This window comes from Sciurus carolinensis, chromosome X (assembly GCF_902686445.1).
Source record: "Sciurus carolinensis chromosome X, mSciCar1.2, whole genome shotgun sequence".
Taxonomy (NCBI): Eukaryota; Metazoa; Chordata; class Mammalia; order Rodentia; family Sciuridae; genus Sciurus; species Sciurus carolinensis.
Genome location: NC_062232.1, coordinates 106,330,788 through 106,340,148, shown reverse-complemented (window position 1 = coordinate 106,340,148; position 9,361 = coordinate 106,330,788).

Genomic DNA, 9,361 nt, shown 5'->3' with positions numbered 1-9,361 from the left:
GAACAAAAATATGCAGATTTCTTGAACATCTCACTCTGTCTTCTTACCTTCAATACATAAGCAAGTTTCTTTCATTACAAGGAGACTTTCTGCATATCCATTTTCATCTACTTCTAGCTAAATATACTTCTCTTCCCATTTTATTCTAGTTCTATTTTAACTTATTTTTATGATTTTATTAGTACATTATAAATATACCATAGTGGGGTTTATTATGACATACTCACATATGTGCTTAATATAATTTGCTTTATTTTATTCCTTAATCCTTCCCCTTCCCATCCTCACACTTAATCCCTGTTCCCCTTCATCTACTTATTTGAGTTCTTCTATTTATTTACATGTATATTTTTCATGGGTGAATTATAATTATACATAAAAGTGCTCACAACTCCTACCAAGAAATCTTGTACTCTTCTTTCTCCAAATAAAAAAGTAATCACATGCTTCTGCTTAGAAACTAAAATGTTTATTTAACTTCCTTTAGTTACATAGGACATACTTGTTTTTGATTGTTTGCTCAGGAACTGCTTAAAACCTCTTTGTCCCCTTGTTCATTTTTATCTAATTTATTTAGCTTAGTATACTACTGTTTTTATATAGGATAGTAGTTCTCCACTAAGAATACTAAATCAGAATTTCTGGTGATTTCCCAATAACTGCATTTAAAAAATATGACTCAAGCAATACCGATATGCCCCCCCTGATTAAGAAAGAACAACACTTATAAATATTCAAAGCATAAATAGTGGGGAGTTTTAAAAACTACCAAACCATTTTACAATACAACAGAAAATTAAATATTATTTTGTTTTGTTAGATCACAAGAAAAAAGGGTAGAAATTTTGAGTTATGATCACTTAACTTTTTCTTAATTTTATATATCACCCATTCATGTAGAGGCAAGGGAGTTTGGCATGGGCTTTTGATTTAGACAGATCTGTGAACACATCCCACTCTAGCTCTTTGCCATTGCAAAAGTCACTTAACCATCCTAAGTCTCATTTTATTTTTTTTCTTTTGTAAAATTAGATAATACTAGTACCTGTTCAAGTGACATATTGTAAGAATGAAATGAGATCTTGTATACAAATAATTTGAGAAGACAAGAGAGTATCTCAGTGGTGAAACATGTGCTTAGTATGCATGAAACTCTGAGTTCAACCCCCGGCAGCATTAAAAAAAAATATTAGAAAGTTCCAAAATGTCTCAACAGAAATGTCTAACACTGATTTCCACAGAAAGAACCAAAGCAGCAGACAAATGACTGCATTTTGATATGAGCAACTGTGGGAAAATGAACTCAGCAAAGGAGTTCATAAGACTCAGAAGAATGAGGTAGCTAAAGAGAAAAGGGAACAAGGTATATTGGCAACTATGTCCCTGACTCCTTAGCTGGAGGGGAACTCCTGTTTGCAGGGGAATTGGTGAAACTGAAATTCCCAGTAAACCTCAAAAGCACAGACCCTGGCAATTCTACCAATTGGAAAGTTTCACATTCATCACAGGCTTTCAGACCAGTTAGCCCAGTTATCTACCTACTTTTTGACTAGCTTTGGTTTGAAGAAAGAACCCACTTTGTCTCCTCACTAAATCCCAGAACCAAGGCTTGATGCCATCTTGAGAAGGAAGCTAATATCTTAATTGATACTGACCTAAGAGTCAGAAACCTCTGCATACCCCAATCCCTGGAACCCCACAAACCTTTCAGCACATTAGCATAGGAGACTGCAGTCTCCTGAAACCAAGTTCACCCAGTAGAGCAACTGTGACCCTCATTACCCAAGAGCACATAGTTCCCTGCACTATAATAGACAAGTGTTTTTAGCATGGAGGACAAGGATGTAGTAGTATTCAAGAAGGCATTGGGTAGAGGTTCACAACACTGTCAGGTGAGAGCTGTTGCCTTCTTCCTTGGTCAGTCACTTGTACCACCAGTTAGCAGCTGATGAACCTACACCACCACTAGCACAGAGAGTGGGTACGTTGACTCCCCACTACCTTCCTTGTAGTCAGGACTAAGGGAAGGTGCTACATGCTCCCAATCACTGCTTAAGCATCCAGTGCCAGAGGCCCTAGCAGGAAGCAAGCCTTACCCCCATAGTGCCTGTTGATCACTGTGCTCCAGTGTCACCACTTCCATAGTCATAGTAGCAAAACAGGGGTCACTGTAGTCTCACAGCTGTATAAAACACACCTGCTGGGCTACTGCTCTGGATCCCTGAATGGCCCTCAGAGACAGTAGGTTCCTCCAAATCCACCATGGAACATACTGCAACCAAAGCCATTGATGACTACCAAAGAAGTTATAGGAGACTATAATTATGTACCCAGGTGGAACTAAAACCAACTTACATTCTAAACCAACACCTCAAGACACATCTTTAAAAAAACAACAGTTTACTAAAACAAGACACCTTATAAAGGAGTAGAGATAACTGACTGACCAGATAAGCAAATGTAAATGTCAATCTAGAGTTATAAGAAATATGAACACGCAAGATAACATGATGCTGCTAATAAAACACAATAACTCTCTAGCAATAGATTTTAAAATGATATTAATGAAATACCTAAAATATAATTCAGAAATAATAAGAAAGTTCTATAATATTCAAGAGAATATAGACACAATCAAACAAAAATAGGAAGGCAACAAATTATATGAATAAGAAAGTTATAAAGAGAAATATTTTAAAAGAACCAAAAGAAATATTGGAAATGAAGAGTTCAATAAGTCAAATGAAAATACATTTGAAAATACATTAGAACACTTCAACAAATGGAATCAAGTAGAAGAAAGAATATCAAAGTTGAAGACAGGTCTATTAGAATAGCCAAGTAAAACAAAATAAGAGAAATAAAGAAAACAAAATAAGAGAAATAAAGAAAAGATAGAAAGAAAGGAAATGAGAAAGAATGAAGACATCCTCTAAGACCTCTGTAATGCCATTATGAAAAAACAACTACTTCTGGACACACATAACCCCTGAAAATTGAACCACAAAACATAGGCAACCTAAGCAGACTAATAATTAGTAATGAGGTTGAATCAGTAATAGAAAGTCTTCCAATGAAAAAAAGACCTGGACTACATGGATTCACTGTTGAATTCTACCAAAATTTTTTTTAATTTATTTATTTTTATGTGGTGCTGAGGTTCAAACCCAGTGCTTCACATGTGCTAGGCAAGTGCTCTATCACTGAGCTACAGGCCCAGCCCTCTACCGAACTTTTAAGGAAGAACTATTACCTATTGTTCTCAAACTATTCCAAAAAAAATTGAAAGAAAGGGAATTATTCCAAAATCATTCTACAAAGTTAGCATTACTCTGATACCCAAACTAGACAAGAACACAACAATAAAAAAGAAAATTATTTATCAATATGATGAGGATATAGAGAAAACAGAATTCTTATAAACTGCTGATTGGAATGTAAGTTACTACAATCACTGTGAAGAACAGTATGGATTCCTCAAAAAACTTTAAAAAAGGGCTGGGGAGATAGCTCAGTTGGTAGAGTGCTTGCCTTGCATGCACAAGACCCTGCATTCGATCCCCAGCACCACAAAAAAAAACCAAAACAAAACAAAAAAAAAACTTAAAAAAATAGATACCATATTGTATGGGCATTATACTTCTGTATAAATGTCCAATGGAAATGCTATCAGCATATCAAAAGTATGTGTGCATACACATGTTTATTGATGTACTGTTCATAGTGGCTAAGATGTGGAATCTTCCTAGATACTTATCAATAAATGAATGAATAGAGACTGTGGTTTATATACACAATGAAATACATAGTCTAATATTTGTAGTAAAATGGATGGAACTGGTGGTTATTATGTTAAGTGAAATAAGTCGACACAGAAAGGAAAATACTACATGATCTCTTTCAAGTCAGAGCTAAAATTTAGGTCTAGAAGAGTAGAGAATAGTACAATAATTACTAAATGATAGAAATTGTAGGGGAAGGTGAAATAGAAATTGAATGACAGATATGAAAGCACACGGTGAAAAGTTATAGTATTCTATAACACAGTAGAGTGACTATATAGTTTATAATAACCTTTTGAATATTTTTATGAATAACTAGACAGGAGCTTCACAACCACAAACCCAAAATGATGATATGGACATGGAAACATTACTTTTCCAAATTTCAGCAGTACATATTGCATACATGTATTAAAATTTTGCACTGTACCTCACAAATTATTAGCTGTTCATCAAGATTTTTTAAATAAATATTTAAGGAGATTAAATTTTTATCTGACCTCTTGTGATTTGACACATTGAATCTATTTACTAACATAATATTATTTGATACATTTTTACAATTAAAAAAGAATTCAGCAAATGTCTAGCATATTGTAATTTCTCAAGAAAATAAGATAACTACCATCTGTATTATTGTACCCATACTAGGTCTTTGAAATTTCCTTATGTTTTTCATGTTCATACATGGAAAGATAATTATTATTTGTGTAGAAATTTAGAGTTTACTAGTTGTACTCACATTATTAACCTTACTAAAATTCAATGAGTTAGGAATGTTATGCATATTTTATAGATTAGGAAATTTAGCCACAAATGGACAATTCAGCTGACATAGGACACCTGGAATATAGAGAATGTAGCATGATTAGGGGACTTTTGTAGATTGAGAATGATGGGTGCAGTGCTGGCGATATAGCCTATCACGTAGAGTGCCTGCCTAGCATGCTCGAGACTCGGGTTCGAGTCCCCAGCACTGTTAGATTGCAGAAATAACAAACAAACAAACAAGAATAATGGGTGCAAAAAAGATGAGATATGAAAAGTAATTTATTTGAAACTTTAAATCATATTGTAATTTACAATTGAGTTTACAATTGATTGTGTATGTATACACTATCATTTTATTCCAGCAGTACTTCCAGTACTAAAAGCAGACTACACAAAATAATAGAAAATGATTATCGAACTAATCTATATCCCTAGGTTTAATTTTTTAATATATATATTTTAGTTTTAGATGGAAACAATACCTTTGTTTTATTTAATTATTTTTTAATGTGGTGCCGAGGAGCAAATTCAGTGCCTTATACATGCTAGGCAAGTGCTCTACCACTGAGCTTCAAACCTAGTCCCCCTAGGTTTAATTTTGAAATACAAAAATATTTGTGGGAATTCCCATAATATTGTCTGACTAATGATACAATAATAACACATCTATAAATAGAATCAATGCTATTATATATGGAAAAGAATGATAAATGTTCATCTCACCTACATCTATTTATGTAAATGATCGATTTCAGATTCTAGCTGATTTTCTTGTGTCTTTGACAAAGCCCCATACTTTTAGTTCATTTAATCAACATGAGTTTTGTTGATTACTTTTTCTTTTTAACCAACAGGTGTTCGTTTCTTTCTACCTAGCAGAGGTATGATTACCATGGAAGAGCTGCTGGACACTGCTCCTACAGGCTTCATGTTTTCTTCTTCTCCCTTGGATTTCATCCAAAGCCAATTTTGTTTAATCTGCCTGCTGCTCCTCTAGAAGTGACATCTGTTCAAATTTACACTCTTTATCATGGCTGACATGTTGTTTGTGTGTCTGTTTACCTCAAGCCTAGCTCCAACTGCCTTTTGCTGATAATTTGTGATTTCTTCCTTCAGTCTATCACACTTTGCTAGGCATTGTATTTGTTTATGCAACTTAACTCTAGCCCTTATTTTTTGTCAGTTGTACTACTTGTGATTAAAGGAAACTGGATGGAACTTATATGATAGGAAAGTATAGATTATTGAGTTGGGTGGAAACCAAAATCATTTTCTTGTCTGCTTACCCTCAAATATCACCAAAATGTGCCAGTAATTAGGCAACCTAGCATCCACAAAATTCAGCAAATAAATGTCAGTGTATCCACTACATACTGCCTCTGAAATGTGTATGGGGAGAAATATATATGGAAAAATGCTTTATTCCATTATTTATTTTATAAAGGGTTCCTGGAAAAAATAGAGAGTGAGAGGAATAAAAATGTTTCTTCATTGTCGATATCAGGAAACTGTTATTTTAGTCACTGAATACCCTCAAATGGATCTAAACCAATTAATTTTAAAGTAACTTTAAAATTGAATCTAAAATAAAGTGTATAAAACAGTGATATCATTATTCTATGTACATTTCAATAGTTAATGTTAAGATAATATAGGAAGTAGAAGAAAGACAAATCATTTAAATTCTGCTAAATGAATTTAACTTAAATAATACATAGTATTTTAGGAAAAACAAATAACATACTATGGGTTAAAAGGATCACATGTAAGACCAAGTAATTTATATTAGAGTACGAAGACAGAGTATAAAGAAACAAGAAAAACCTGCAGTCCTAGTTACTCAGGAGTCTGAGGACAGAGGAGAGCTTGAGTTCATGAGTTTGAGAGCAGTCTGGACAATATAGAGGAGACCCCATATGAAATAAAAGAAAAGGAAAGAAGAGAAAAACAAAATGGAAATGAAGGTTAAATGTATAAAACAGAAGGAACAGGTCTCAGAAATAAATAATAGCAGAATAGAACAGGCCAGTGAATAATATGAAAAAAAGCAAAAAAAAAAAAAAAAAAAAAAAAAAAGAAAAATCAAATACTAGTATTATTTCTCAAAATAATCTGAATGATTATTGAGTAACTTTTACATTTAATTTTAATGTTTCTAGAAAATATTCTGACATCTATGTTCACTAGCTGCCATAATATCTCTCAGGGATCAGAATTACCAAATATAAAGAGTAGTGAGCAATATTAATTTATAGTAAATAATTCAGATTATCTAAACAGGTAATATTTACATCTTCTGCCCATCAGCTGCCAAAATTTCAGAATTAGGTATTTATTTTATTGTCAGTGTAAACTTTAAGACCAGGACACCATTTTGAACTATGTTTTTATTGCAAGGGTATCAAATTCAATGTTCTTTTCTTTGTTTTGTTTTCTGTTTTTTTTTTTTCTTGTGGGAACTACAAAAGCTAAAAGAGAAAAGCTATATTTACTGAAGCTATGTTAGTACCATTTCCCAAAGCTATATTTGTACCTTATTTTCAGTGCTTCTCCTATGCTATGGCCTAATTTATTTTTCCACTTAGGCAGTCAGGAAAAGATTCTGATAATATGACAAGAATTTCAGAAATGACAATTAGCAATCAGGACACTTGGAATAATTTCACTGGTGCTAGAAAAGTCTTTCCTGCACTTTTTCAGGTACCACATCAGTCAAATTTTCTTTTATTGAAGGATTTCAAAACCTGCTTCTTCCTAATTCCTTGAGAAATATGAAGATTAGTAGCACAGAGGTATAAATTATATCACCCTGAAGACAGGTAGGTTAATTGGAAAAAACCAAGTTCCCAGCAGTCTAAAGTTTAACTCAGAATAGGTTAAGAAGAAACCAATGCTTAAGGTAAATACTTATTTTGGAGCAGAAACACAATAATGGGTCTAATTATCTCCATAAATTCTCAGTAATTTTCTTCATTTTTATATGTTGAAAATATGAATTCCGAGTAACTTCTGATTGTCAGTCAATGCCTAGAAATGTTTCTTGAAGGCATTTTAACACTATCACAGTATTTTGATTCAGAAAATTGCTTCATCATTAGAAAATTCAGCAATTGAAACCCTTGCTAAAAGTCTAAGATTTTTCTTTTCATAAATTATTAATTAAAATGCAGAAAATTTTATTGTCCATATACAATACAGAAGATTAAGTTATGTTCCCAAATGTTTGAGTAATCCAGTATATAAATATATATCATGTGTACAAATATATAAGTATGTATTGTTTTTATATATTCTTCTTTGCTGTAACTATTTTTTTGGTTCTTTTTAGTTATACATGACAGTATAATTCATTTTGATATGATTATACAAGTACAGAATATATCTTTTTCTAATTAGGACTCCATTCTTGTGGATGTGCATGATGGTGGAATTCTCTATGGTGTATTCATATATGTACATTAAAAAATTATTTTGAATTAATTCCAGTATCTTTTCTTTTCCTGTATCCCTCCCTTCTCTTCATTACCTTTTGTCTACTCCACTGAACTTCTATTCTTCCCCTGTTCCCACTTACTCTGGGTTAGCATCCACATATTAGAGAAAGCATTCAACCTTTGACTTTTGGGGACTGATTTATTTTACTTAGCATGAAAGTCTCCAGATTCATTCATTTACTGGCAAATGTCATAAAGTCACTCTTCTTTATGGCTGAGTAATACTTCATTGTGTACATTATCTTATCTTGGATGGTGATTTCTTTGGTTCAGTGTTCTGTCTCTGGTCAATTGTATTCAGGAGGTACATTTTGGTTTTACTTGACTAGTTTACATTTTCTTTAGAGAGAATAATGACTGTGCACAATGAAAATCTCAAAAGTTGAAAGGTATTTTTGAAAAATTCTGTACTTCTTTTTAATAAAGTAAAAAAAGCTACTTTTGTCTTTTTTTTACATTTACATGTTTTGTAGAGCAAAAATTTATAGAAACCAGCCATCATACTATATGAACAATTGTAATAGCAAGTATATCAAACCTTTTGGATCTCACTGATGGTGCTCATGGTGAATTGAAAAACTCTTCAAACAATCTATAACAAAACAAATTTTTAGTGATTATTTAAAATAAAAATTTTAAGTTGTTAAATTATATCAGTTCCTCACAAAGACGATTTCACATATTAATGGGAATATTAGATTAATTCAGATTTATCAAGAGTCTAGAACACTTATCTGTGTATGATTAGGTATTTGTTTTATCTTGTTCTATATTGGTGGTGAATAGTGTTCTTTGTGTATATTGATACAGTTCTTTTCATGATGAAAACATTTGCCCAGGATAAGGTAACCAGAATCATTTGGCATAGGCTATCTTGTAGCTTAAACTACCATTAGAGGTAAACATATAATTTTTTTCACACCTTAAAGAGTAATAATAATATACTTATACACTTTGCATATTAAAACATTACTTCTTTCCTTAGTTGAAATAAGAAGACACTTTCTGCATTCCAAGACATTGAAAGGCTAGTCTATTGTATCAATATATCTTGCTTTGGAAAAATAAGAGAAAAGATCAGACAACCTGGAAGTGTTACTTTTTTCAGGATTTATTCTCTGCTGAGGATTAATGTAAGCTTGAGTAACCAAATATTGTAAACAAATTTTTATTCCAAGTATATTAATAATATAGCAAATATGGTTCAATAAGCTATCATGTTTAGTATATTACACAAGTTCCATATAAATTTAATGTTTGAAACATAAACTATGTGGATTGAGGAAATATTTGCCTGACCAAGTTCTCTGGACT